The sequence below is a fragment of the Malaclemys terrapin genome, chromosome 8 (assembly GCF_027887155.1).
Source record: "Malaclemys terrapin pileata isolate rMalTer1 chromosome 8, rMalTer1.hap1, whole genome shotgun sequence".
Classification (NCBI taxonomy): Eukaryota; Metazoa; Chordata; order Testudines; family Emydidae; genus Malaclemys; species Malaclemys terrapin.
In genome coordinates this window covers 24,170,821-24,184,721 of record NC_071512.1, presented here as the reverse complement: position 1 = coordinate 24,184,721, position 13,901 = coordinate 24,170,821, and the positions used below count along the sequence as shown (strand labels likewise).

General features: G+C 40.0%; 1 protein-coding gene across 1 annotated transcript in view; it reads left to right on the top strand.

Moving 5' to 3' along the window:
• Positions 1-2,396: 2,396 nt before the first annotated feature.
• GABRB2 (gamma-aminobutyric acid type A receptor subunit beta2) overlaps positions 2,397-13,901 on the top strand; it is a 284,019-nt gene continuing 272,514 nt past the window's right edge. The window contains exon 1 of the mRNA XM_054037999.1: positions 2,397-2,409. The gene's annotated coding sequence lies outside the window, so the exon portion shown is untranslated. The remainder of the gene's footprint in view (positions 2,410-13,901) is intronic.

Sequence of the window (13,901 nt, the reverse complement as noted above, 5' to 3'; positions counted from 1 at the left end):
CCATTAAAAAAAAATTCTTTACCTTGACACATTCTGCATCAGACTGTATATACAAGATTTGACATTTTCATGAGGCTCATGCATGGGAAACAACATGCTCCATTCCAGCTAATATAATCTATTTTGGTAACAGACATTTGGGTCAATCTGTTCTCATACAAATTCTTAATAAACACATTCTTTTTTTCCAGCTATACAATTTGAATGGATGAACTAGATCTGAGTAAACGGGCAAGCTAGAAGAATCATTTTTATATTTCCCACAGATTTTATTATTATTTACTATTATGTTTTGTGGGGATTTTTAAATGAAGCTTAATTTTTAATGTATCTCAAGATTATTTTAGGCTATAATTTCATGGGTAAATTTTTTTAAATGGGCAGGTACATGGAATAACTTTCTAAAAAAGCCTGTATTTCTGTAGATAGAAGGTTAAGCATGCATATTATCCAACTGACATATGAAAAAAAAAGTTATGATCTCATTGCATGCACCTTCCTTTGAAAATTTGACTTTCATTTTATTTACAGAGCTGTTTACTAAATATAGACAGTTGACTCCACTCCACTTTTTTTCATAATATTTGCAGAATTTAAATTAATCAATGTTGTGTTCAGAAAGTATTTTATTGCAATCGTATATAGCAAGATTTAATGTGAATTAAATGGTATTAAAATTACACTTTGATAACCTGTTTTTCATAAGCTATTGCTTATAAGCTTGGTGACATTTAAACAGTACTAGCGTTAATTTTCCAATAAGTAAAAAAAAAATTGCATTTTAGAATATTTAGCAACTACTGTGCAGTTGTTAAATTTAACAACCTAGCCAGATTTACTTAAACCATTAAAAGCCTATTAGGTCTGCAGCATATTTCATTTCACCCAGAGCAATCTGCAAGCCGAAGGGTCAGTTTCACAAGCAGTGTCAAAGCAGCTTTTGTCTCATCCAACACTTAGCAAAGGCTAATTAAATTCTTTCATGAAAGATTCATCAACATGAATATTCATTTCAAAGTTGCTAGAGATATGCTAACAAACCAAAATGATCACCTCAGAATTGCCATGGAAGAATTATGCTGGTCTGACAACAGGAAGATGATATTGGGTAACCTTCTGTATATTTCTCTCTGTCCTTATATAAGTAATGTGTTTTCCTGTGGGCCTAGTAGATGCAGTGTGTTGCTATACTATCCTTTCATTTCTGGAGGCAAAAATTTCAATTCTGGCTGACTTCACAAGTGAAAGCAAATTTGTTGGTCTCATCCTAGGCCCTAGTGGACATGTTGTGTAGCCACCCTACAGTTTGGCACTAAGTAACATAATTAGAGGACTGAAATATGTTTTCTAAGCTGTTTAGGGAAACCTTCTCAACTCAAAGCTATGAGCCTGTCATCTTCTGGAGCAACATAGACATGACAAAAACACTGAAGATGCAGCTGTAGGCTTGTGTAAAATAGTCACACCTAGAATTCAGTGCATCTGTGCATAACTTAAGCCTTATTCTGAGGATTTAAGTAGTGCATAGATCTTGTGTTGGTCCTCTGCACAGGAGTGAATTTCACCCGGATGAGTTTTTCCCCAATACTTAAGGCTTGTCTACATAGCAAGATAGTGCACAGCAAGCCAGGGTGTGAATCTACAGCACACCAACTTACTGTGCACTAACTCGCCATGCAAACAAGCCCTTACGGATATTTTAAATTAGTCAATTTTTAAAATTAGTAAAATTTGAAGCGGGTGCTCAGATGCTGGTGAGACACATGGGATAAATAGATCCAAGTTATTTCTTACCACTCCTCCTACTGTGCTTCCAGAATGACAAGGTGGGGAGGGGGATATTGGTTGGAAGGGAGAAGATGGAAGAGAGCGTTTCCAATGAGCAGATCAGTGGCTCCTCCCTTAGACTAAAGAAAAAATGATATATTTATTTGTATTTTGTAGCTGGCTATCTAAGATCCGAGTACAAATCTGTGTACAAATCAGTGTGTCACAAACTGTATTGTGACATAATGATCCACACTGGAGTGACTAACCAACCATCCAAAGAACAAATGTTAATTTAATAAAAGACTTGGGGGGAGAAAACAAAGCTTCTGAATCACTAGAGACAAAAGTGCTTTACCACTACCTCTCAATTCTGTATTTTTTTATGTTACCATGTTTGTCAATTCTGGTGTCTTTGCAACATTTTAGAATATGCAATCAAAAGTACTGGAAAAAGTGGAAATGCTGCAGCTTTTGGTTGTTTTTTCCCCCATTTCTTTCTACTGTGTGCAGTCCATGTCAGTATCTTTGTTGGTTACCTAGGAAACTATTGTAGAATGGAATTTGATTGGCTGAGTTCTCAGATTGATTATTAAAGTCGTGGGCAATTTCGAGTGGCAGACGTTTCATAGGTTGCACAAAGTAAGTAGCACTAAATGATTTACAATTTAAGATTCTTTTATTTAGAAATGAACTGTATGGAACATTAGATATGTCAAATCGTTGAAAACTTGGATCAGAAATGAGTAATAGTTTGAAATTTTGTCTTCTCTGCATTATAGTTCTTGTTTCTTCTAGACATTAACTCTTTTATCTTGAATTGTCTTCAGCTTATTTCCCGATTTTATTCAGAGGGGTCTGGTCAAGGGCAGGAAGGATACACAGTGGTTACCACTGCTTGAGAAGACCAAAATCACAGGAGATAGGAAGAGGGGCAAAAATACAAGAAAGGGAACTATCCTCTAGATGGAACTGTTTATTATTACAAAAAATCCATATTTTATGCTGTTTGGACATGGGTTTGGGACCCATATCTCCTACATTCTAGCATTTTCTTTTCCCTTCATCTTGCCCAATCATTAATTCCCTGCCCTATTCACAATGGATCTGGTTTTCATGACTGCATGTGAGGCCACAGAGACCAAGCCAAGAACCTCGTCCCACATGGCCTCCACTCCCATCCCTGTGCTCTCTAACTTGACTGCTGGAACTCTTCCCATCTTTCCCTTTATACTGCTCGAGCCCCACCAGCCTGTAAGGTGGCCTGCTAGCATCATGAAGTCTGACTTTCGGCAGGCATATTAAAAAGGTAGAGGGAGATCTGTGGCTCTGAAAGGAAGGACAGCAAGAGGGGAGGGGGGAGGAAAGGATGAATGCCAGAAGATCATCATCAAGACAGGAGTGGAGGAACATAAGAAATAGACAGATGGAGAAATGAATAACAATGACAATGAGAGGAAGAAGAAGAAGTGTCAACAGAAGGAGAAAGAGACTGCTAATGCTTTTTGTTCATTCTAAGCAAACTTGTCTACAGAAAAGCCTACTAAAGCACTGGAGGCATATGTTTGTTTTCTTTATTTGTTGACATTTCTGTGGCACTTGCCACAGTCAGGAATGTGACGTTTAAGACAATTCCTTTAATTATTTGTGTTATGTTACTGCCTAGAGGTCCCAACTGAGATTTAGCTTATTGTTGCTACTTTTCTCTCTCCTTTTGTCTTTGGAAGTGAATGACATGGGCCCTTAGCTATGTGGCTGTCAGACTTTCTGGCCCTCAAGTCAGTTCTACCCTAGTCAGTAAAAATTTGTATAAGATGTATAATAGAGACTTAAAGACTTATTCTGTCCATGCTAAATCACATTGCACCAATTTTGGGGAAGTCATCCAAAACTCCTGAAAGGCCATCATGCAAACCTTTCCCACACAGGGGGTGAGGTAGGCTTGCCTGTCCCCATCCTTCACTGATTTTATTAAGTCCGCTTTTACAGGTGCAGATGCCACCTGTATGTTTCATAAATCACTGCATGTGTTCTTCCAGAGGATAGAACTTTCAATACGTTGCATTTCTTTCAGTGGGATATTGGGTGTTGGACATAACTCATTCACCCAACAATGATTGCTAAGGTGCACCCTCAGTATTCCAACATTGCATCTGGATCTCAGTCATATATTGCTCTAATGAATTCATGGTTCTCTATCTTGAATATGTTTTTAGTTCTGGATTTATACCATTTCCCTAAGAGCACCTTCTGTACTTCACATTACTGCATCTGCAACGCATTCTGCAACCACACAAGAACAAATAGTAGAATTCTTTTGAAAAAGAAAGAAAACAAAGATTTCGAACTAGTTACTCTCTTACACCTTTTCTTCTGAGCCAGATGTCTCTTTGCAGATACTTACAACAAAAATGCAAGCTTTTTATCCTGGGAGGAATACAGACTTCCTGTGTGACCTGTGCAAGTCACTTAATCTCCCTATGCTTCACTGTCTCAATTTGAAAAACAGACAATATTTCCTTTTCCCTCATCCTTTCTTTATATTGTCTTTTGAAACTGTAAGCATTTCAGGGTTAGTACTGTCTCTTAGGTATACGTACAGTGTATTATTTATCGTATGGGTTTATCCTGTCACCCATCACCATAGTATCTGTGCAGTTTTCATGTAAAAACAATAGCAGTAGCAAAGTAGGGATTTTGTTTGATTAATTTCCTGGGGTGTTTTTTTGGTGGCGGGGAGTGTTAGAAGGGTTTTTCAGGCAGGAGGGGATGTCAGTGTTGCAGGTTTACAGGTAGAAGGGGCTGTCAATGTTGTTAGTGTTGTTCTGTTATTCTTTTTCAAATTGCAGCATCTCCTAAAGATAGTCACACTCTGGATTTGCCTGATTTCCTCAAAGAGGCCCTGATATGGCATGGGCATTAGGCATTATTGTAATATAAATAATGATAGATCAACTTTAATCACTCCATAGAAGCTCATGATACTTTTGTGCAAGTGCAGCAAGTTAAATTTCCTGTTCAGATGAGATTCAGTTTACTGTGCTAGAACACATTCGCGATTTTAAAAAAATCGTCATCTAATACATGCAGATACTGTTGCTACTTAATATCCAGTACTAGAAACATTTTTTTGCATCAAGCATCTGAACTAATGAGGAGCTTAACTAAATCTCTGAATACCCTTACATTCTGCCATTGGTTGTCTCAAGCCATTGGTTGTACTAGCAAAAGAGAATGGTTGTAAAATAGGTGTCCCTGTGGTCAAGTTTACTAGACCATACAGGGTTCTGTTTACCATCTTCATTCTCAGCTGCAGTTCACCCTGGAACAATTTCTGTTGCTTTTTCATCTTATTTATTTTTAAATGGAACCCATGATTGTTTCATAAAAATAGACAGTCTTAAAATTCTTATGGTGACAAACTGTTGTGGGAAAAGTGTTACTTTGTACTGTGTAATTTGTAATGTAATTGTGGTATGGTGGATTTGTTGGTTAAGTATGTATGGTTCTATTACTTGCCATTTGTATACCCTATTTTTTTCTGATTAGAATTAATTCTTTGGATAATATTTTGCTTATCTGAGACCTTACTACCTATTTCTGAATCCCAGTATATACAGAAGTATGCCTCTGACTTCAAAGACAGCAAGTTATCATGATATGCACCTATATTATTGTTTTCTGGTTTCCCCAATAGGTAACCTCCACTAAGAATTATGTGGACAACTGTCTCTACCTATAATGGGATTGTGTCCTACCATAGTCAACATGTTGCCTAAATTATGTTTATGCTATTGAAAGTTTTTATTCCATAATTAGTTGTGCCTATTATATATCAAACCAAAAATCTGTCACACTACTAGTTACTGGGTCAAGGGATGGCCCTGGACTTCAATGATATCCATAGAGTGTAAGGCCATAAGTGACCATTAGATCATCAATCTGACCTCCAATGTATTGTAGGCGAATACATTTCACCCAGTTACTCTTGTATTAAGACCAACAATATGTTTGGCTAATGCTTATCTTCCAGAAAGGCATCCAGTTTTGATATGAACACATCAAGAGATGGAGAATCCAGCACTTCCCTTGACAATTTGTCACAGTGGTTAATCATCCTAACTGTTAAAAATGTGTGTCTTATTTCTAATTGGAATTTGTCTAGCTTCAGCTTCCAACCATTGGTTCTTGTTATGCCTTTCTCTTATAGATTAAAGATCCCTTTAGTACCTAGTATTTTCTCCCCATACAGGAACTTAAACACTGTATGCAAGTATTTATGCTATTTCTCTCAAGCTTCTTTTTTGATAAGCCAAACAGATCAAGCTCTTTATGTATCTCAGTGCTTTATATTTTCTCCAATCCTTGAATAATTTTTCTGGCTCTTTTTTTTCTGTACCCTCTAATTTTTCAACATCTTTTTTTAAGATGTGGACACCAGAACTGGATGCAATATTCCAGTATCTCTCTCACCAATGTCATATTTAGAAGTAAAATCACCTTGGCAAAAAGGAGGATCCCTGAGAATTTCTCTTCCTCTTTGTTTAACTCTTTTCCAAGAGCCCTGAAGTCTTCTATAATCTGTGTGATTCCATGTTATGCGATGACATTGATTCCAAATTGTACAATCACCAGTGAATACTGGCCAGATAACATCATAATCCCATCCAATCTTGTAATTACAGCTCATATTTTTGCTTCAGGGAGACAGCACACCCTCCACCGTCTTGCTGTCCTTTGCTGAATTCTCTTCTTAATATGGATTACACCTGCTTGCCTTTTTAGGATGGTTGAAGAATCTCTCTTGGTAGCTACCTACTTCTTTCTGCCCATAAGTTATGTCTTCTGTAGCTTTCTGTTTCATTCTTCCAGAGACATGTTCTTTAGTAGGTGACTTGCTGAATGACATAACAATTTAATATCTTTAGCCTGCTTGACTGACTCCTAGTTCTCTTTCCCTTGTGGTCACAAATCACCAGTCCACTTGTTTGGTTCCTACTCTTTCCAGTTCTCTTATTGCTGATCCTTCCCCTTGTGGTAGCTGTGGCAACACTTTCAGAATCTTTTGAATCATTGGACACTACTCAATGTTGAAATTAGAGCTTCTAGACTGTGCTTCTTGTCCTCCAGTATGTCTATCAGCTTTTACTTCATGCACCTCATATCTCTCCTGTCTGTTGGCAGAAAGGATAACCTAGAACATTCAAGGCATGTCATAGCAGTTGTTCCCTTGCTGTCCATATCCCCGGTATGGTGTATATTTAAATCAAAAAACAAAATGAAAGGCAACAAATGATTCTTCCCTTCTCCCATGCCTTCCCTCCCCTCCTTGCTTTCCCTGTCTTGCCACACAAACACATTAAAAAGTATTGAAATAGTCTTGTCTTGAATTTCATTTAGCAATATTAACTTTAATTTAAGATTATTGGGTTGGAATTTCCTTTATTTGTTTTAAATCTTTGATTTAATGCTTCACCAGGGGCCTGCTGCTTCTTATGACAAGTTGTACATATATAAAACTGGAATGGTGGTTACAACTTTCTCTGCTGGGCATTTCAAGAGATGGGGCCAGATTTTCAAAGAGCTCTGTCAGCACTAGATTTTCAGAAGAGCTCAGCCTGTTGATTGCTGAACTGTTCTGAAAATCTCTCCATAAATGTTGTAATGGAAGCTGCTGGGTGCTGAGCACTTCTGAAAGTCTGGCTGTGTGTGTGTGTGTGTGTGTGTGTGTGTGTATGAGAGAGAGAGAGAGAGAGAATAATGGGCTGGTGGTGCTTTGTACTGATATATATTTTACTGATCTTGCTTCCTGTTGTTCAGAAAGACGACAGTACTGTTATCCCAACCAATTCTTGCTCCCCAGTAGTAGCCAGCCTCCATAATATGCTGGTGCTATCATTCTCTGTTTCCTAAGGTCTTTTTTTTGTGTCGTTGCAATAGAGAGGATGGATGGTTCAGTGGTTAGAGCACTAGCCTTGGACTTGGCAGTCCTGGGTTCAATTTCCTGTTCTGTCCCAGATTCCCTGTGTGACCTTGAGCAAATCACTTAGCCCCTCTATGCCTCAGTCCCCCATCCGTAAAATGAATATAATAGCACTGTCTTACCTCACAGGAATGCTCTGAGGATAAATACTTTAAAGATTGTGAGGTGCTCAGACACCACAGTGATGGGGGGGCCATACACCTGTCTTTCTCCACGTAGTTTGTATGGTCATAGGTAATGTATGGTGGTTCCTATATACAATTATATGGAGAAATAATGACTCCTGTATCATTTCACCTGTTTCAAAATGGAACCTGCTAACTGGCAGGTTATGCCAGCATTCCAACCAGACATCCACTAATTAACTCAGCTGTGGAATTCGCAGCCTGATTTTACTTGCTACCCACACAGCCTACTACTAGGAAACCTCACTGTGACAAGCTGGTAGATGTGCCAGCTGGTAGAATAGAACAAAGGAATCTGTTTAGATTGAATATAAAGTAAAGACTGCCTGAAGCCCGAGTCTAGTCATAAAACTAAGACTTGGGTAATTCTGGCTTGAGTTCAAATTAGAAAGGGTATGTGGGGGCTTCCTGCAGCACAAAGTCAAGTGTGGGCATAAATAGGAAGCATCTAACTTTCAATGTTCTCATCTACCAATCCTTTCCCTGTTGTTGGTTTATAAGGGAATCTGAGCATGGTACAAACTATGCTTGATAAGACAGCTGAGCAATTTCTGACAAGCCTACTAGTTGGCAGCAGCTGTAGGGATTCTGCTTGCCTAGGACATGGGTTTTAACCTCCGTTTTTCCAGGCATTATGCAAAGTTCATCCATCCCATCAGACTGACTAAAAGATAAATTTAAAACACTGAAAAAGATAGCAAATGCTACATGGGTTGCTACTAAAGTACCCTTCTGATGATTCAGATACTACAAAAGTATTTCAGTCTATCATGAATGTGTTAAGCAAAGTAATGGACAGTAATGTGCATTTGTGATTTCAGAATTACAAAGCTCTACATTTTCTTGAACTGCCCTCCCTTTTTTTGTGTGTGTAATTTTGTACATGTGAAAATTTGTGTCTGCATTTTTGCCCTCTTTTATCTAACTACTGATTTTGGCATCCATGAAGGAACACATTGGGCAGTTTTTTGCAGACACAAAATTACACCAAAGGAACTGGAAGCTTGGATTGATGCCCAGATGAACATTTGGTCCAAAATATATAAACACTGCCTAAGCGTACAATAAAACCTATTACAGAATTGCAGAGACCTTGATAGTAGAATGGGACAAGGACATCTTGTTTCTCTTTACCACTCTTGTTTCCCTGGTTATACCCAATCTACTACCATTCCCTGCTAACTGAAAATTCATGCCCGGCCCGTGCTTGGAAGAAAAAACAGATGTTGAAGGTTAAGCATTGGAGAACAAATGCCCTTACCAACTTTCCAATCCTGTGCGATTGGAAGTTTGGCGATTGATAATCTGTGCTACTGCCATGTTGTCACACCAACGGCACACCTGTATATTAGACCCAAATTCTAACCATTTGTACCTTCATAATGATACCCCCTTAAATTGAGCTAGAAAACTTTTCCACAATCACAAGTCTTACTACAGATGTGTAGTGACTCGTATGTAATTGTGTGATCTGGCTATGCTAGCCAGTGCCGCTGCCAGCAATAACCCTGCAAGCAAAGTTCAGCTCAAAGCCCAAGTAGGTTAATGTTGTGAAAGGGGCCTTCTGTTTTGTCCCTCACTAGGGGTTTCCCCATCACTTAGCCAGGGCCTGAAATGTGTCCAACAGGTGAAAACACTCATTTGACCCAGCTCGCACCTGCAAACAAAAATTGTGCAAATAATGCACTATTTGCTTTAGTTCCACTGACTGCCCCATTGTACTAAATTTCTGAAAAGCTGCACAGGATACTGAACAGCCCAGGGGCATAGCCTTGTCGAAATGAAATTGCTGGCAGTAGGTGTCTTAAACAACCACCATTATTAAATGGCCAGCAAATACTATTACGTGCCCGGGGCCCTTTTCGGGCTTGTTGCGGTATGAACAAACCCCTGGTCCCCTTGGTGTTATGCCCTTGAACCCCAGTGTGTGGTGCCACCTATTCCAGTTTGTGTTGCTGCCCTTAATGGAAACTGCTTCTGACATGCCCCCAAACATATTGGGTGCCCGCCTAATTATATTTGTATAATTAACAAAGGCCAAGCTGCTGTCTGGATAGGCCTGTACCAAAACACCCGCCTAGATGACGAGGGCAGCCTCCCAATTTTTTCATGTTCTAGGCACCCTTGGTCTCTTGGGCAGTTCGCTGTTTTGCTAGCCTTGTCCATGTTTACTGTCTGTGAACCCTTCCTGTGCCAGAGGGATATTACATACACAATTGCCTGTGAGGATTCTATATTTAGTTGCACTGAGTAGGTGAGCTGCTATCGGGTAAGCTACCCTGGCATAACTGTACTGCAGAGCCCTGCTCCCCCATAAACCCTCCCTGGGAGAGTCTACCCTGTCCCCAGCGGTTACATGCCCTGATGGCCGATGAGTTGCCATGTGCCCCTTTCTTGTCCTGCTGCTGAAACTTGAGCCCATGCTGGGCCTACCCTGTCACCCTGTGCAGACCCCTCACATCTAGCTGCCTGAAGCTGCTGTTGTAATTGCAAATTAGCTTGCAGCAGCTGTGTAATACTGCCAGTGCCCCCTACTGAAGGTGCCACCCCTAGGTGGGTCTGCCCAGGCTTCTCGACGTTCCACTCCTGGGCACAGAGTATTTAATACCCCAATCAGCTGACTCCCGTTCCCCTTAAGTGAACTCACTGGGTGACTGGTTGAGCATGGTCCCTGCACCTGGCTGTGGCCCCTGCAACTGCCACCCTTTGCCAGGCTGGAAGACTGGATACTACTTCTGCCACCCATTTCCCCAACCTCTGTGTGGTTTAGATTACACTCACCCCTGGGATCAGCATTAAGCAGCCTTGTGTTAGCCTAGTCTTGCATCCTGGAGTTCCAGGCAATTTGAGACTTAAATCCCACTCCTACTGCCTTACATGATAGCATGGGCCTTGGGAAGGGATGCCAAGAGTTTGTTCCTTTCCTAGCATCCCTCTGCACGAATTGCTAGTTCTCCCTTCTGCATTGACACATCTGAGCTGACTAATAGCAAAGATAGGGGTGTCAGCTGGGAATGAAGACTCAATACATCTGAAGATTTCCTCTCTCCCTGTGCCAGGCAGGAGCAAGAGGGACACAACAGGAATCCTGAAACCCTTGTCAATCCACCCACACATAAGATAGCTTTTTTGGGGGTCACTTGAAGCCCCAGTTCTCTTGGTGCTTATCACCCCACATACCATATCCTGTTCTGCATGGTACCAGGAAGGAGGAGACAAATGAAGTAGGATATATGGTGGGCAAAGGGCCAGCGCTTCCACTAGGCGACCCTAGGTGGTTGCCTAGGGTGGCAGGATTTGGGGGGGGGCAGCATTTTGCCGCCCTTGGCAGAAATTTGGCGGCGGGGGGAGTCCTTCCGCTCCGGGGCTTTGGCAGAAATTCGCTGGCGGGTCCTTCACTCGCTCCGGGACTCACCGACGAAGTGCCCCGAAGACACGGAGCAGAAGGACTCCCGCCGCCGAATGCTCAGAGGGGGAGCGCTGCCGCCTAGGGCGGCAAAAACCCTGGCACCACTCCTGGGTAGGCAGTCACTCAAATGAGCTCTTTCTCTACTTCTGTAACTTATCAGATTCTTACCACATAACTGTTGTTCTAAAGCACTGACCTGCCTATCCTCGGATTTGCTCACTGTATCATAAATGAGCAGTACTCCAGTGCAAAATGGATTTAAAAAATCATTTGTCCATGGCTAAGAAGAAGTTGCCACTAACTAATTTGACCTTAGAAGCTGGAAGATTAAACCTGACATACTATGTTAGATACTCGTAGGTAATTGTAAAAGAAATGTGCTGTTTCTGACAGGATCCAAGCCAAAATATAAGCATAAGAGTTTAGAAGAGATGCTTAACATGTGACATTCATTATTTAATGGGTATGTTGTTAATACGAGAGCGTTGTATAAATCTGTGCTGACTCATCCAAAATTGTGACATGTTTTCAGTAATGGAGTTGACCAAGTTTTACTCTTTAATACCAGGTTAAATTTACAGATACTAATTTAAAATAAATAGTAATCCACTCTGTGTCTGCTCTTAAAAGCTTGTATATTGTGGATCCTGTAGGAAGTGGGAGGCAACATATCCATCATTTTTTTAATCTTTGATTTCACATCTAACTTTTTAAAAGAATTAACAGGATACAAGAGATAAAATATATGGATCTATCTTAAGGCCAGAAGGGACTACAGTGATCATCTAGTGTGACTTCCTGCACAACACAGGCCATAGGATTTCCCTGAATAATTCTTGTTTGAAATAGATCCTCTCTTTTTAGAAAAAAAAATCCAGGGTTGACTTAACTGCAATCCTTGGTAAGCTGTTCCAATGGTTAATTACCTTCACTCTTAAAAATGTACGCTTTATTTCCAGTCTGAATTTGTCTGGTTTCAACTTCCAGCCATTGGATCTTGTTATACCTTTGTCAGCTAGATTGAAGAGCCCATTATCAAATTTTTGTTCCTAATGAGGTTACTTACAGACTGTGATCAAGTCACCACTGGTTCTTTGACAGGCTAAATAGATCAAGCACCTTGAAGTGCCCATTACCACTTTTTCCCCCCCGATGTAGGTACATATAGTCAAGTGATGTGATATAGTCACCCCTTAATCTTCTCTTTGTTAAACTAAATAGATTGAGCTCCTTGAGTCTATTGCCATAAGGCATGTCTTCCAATCCTTTAATCAGTCTCACGTCTTTTCTCTGAACCCTCTCCAATTTATTAGCATCCTTCTTGAATAGTGGGCACCAGAACTGGACAAAATATTCCAGTAGTAGCACCAGTGCCAAATACAGAATAATAGAAACTCCCTACTCAAAATTCTTTTCTTTATATATCCAAGAATCACATTAACTGTTTTGGCTAGGAGCTCATGTCCAGTTTATTATCCACCATGACCCCAAGTCTTTTTTTCTTAAAATAGGATCATCTAGCCTATAAGTGTGGCCTATATTCATTGTTCCTAGATGTATAACTTTATATAGACAAAAACTTCCCTTTACATTCAAGGCCCGATCCTGCAAACACCAAAGCATGTGCTTTGCTTCATATATATGTGTAGTCCCACAAGCATCAACTGCACTATTCATGTGCATAAAATGAAGCAAGTATATGTCTGTAGGATCAGGAGCCAAGTTAACATTATTGGTAAACATCAAGCACATCTTTATTTAAAATTTCTGGTAGAATTTTTTTTTGAGTTGGGGCAGAGGAATGGCAGAGCACATGAAATATCTAAATGAAATAAATGTGGGCCCTGATCTAGCAAAGCACTTAGGCATATGGTTAACTTGTAGGTAGTTCCAGTGAATTCAGTGGGACTCGTGCTTAATAATAGGTACATGCTTAATTATTGTTTATCTGCATAGCAGTAGGGGTTAGGAACCCTGGCCATAGATCACGTCCCCTTTGTGCTAAACACTTACAAAAACAGAACAAAAAGATGGTCTCTGTAACTTCCTTGGGGCAATCTAAATATAAGAAAAGAGACAACAGGTGGATACAGACAGAGAGATGCTTAAAAGCTTTATTGGATGGGGGCCATAAAACCCAAATTTACTTCATAGTTCCAGAAGGGTGTCCACTTTAAGTAGCTATCCCAATGTGCTAACGAAGCAGAGTACAGAAAAATCATACTCATTTTGTAATGGTGGGAGAAGGGAAACACTAGTGTCTTCTCAAGCCTGTAGTCATTAATAAGAATTAGATTGAACACATTAAAGGGGAATCAAAACGCTTTTGAGTGTTGCAAAGCTACCTTGCCTTCCCATGCATGCTGTATATACTTGAAGGGGGAAAAAATAACCAGTGATGATGTGTATACAGTAAACTCATTTTTGTTTGCCTCAGGATTTTACCTTTCAGTATTTTATCAAAATGAACATGGGACTCTGTGTAAGTATCTAAAACATCCTCCAAATACCACATTTAAATTTGGTATGTTCACATTTTCAGTGTAATGTATTTTGT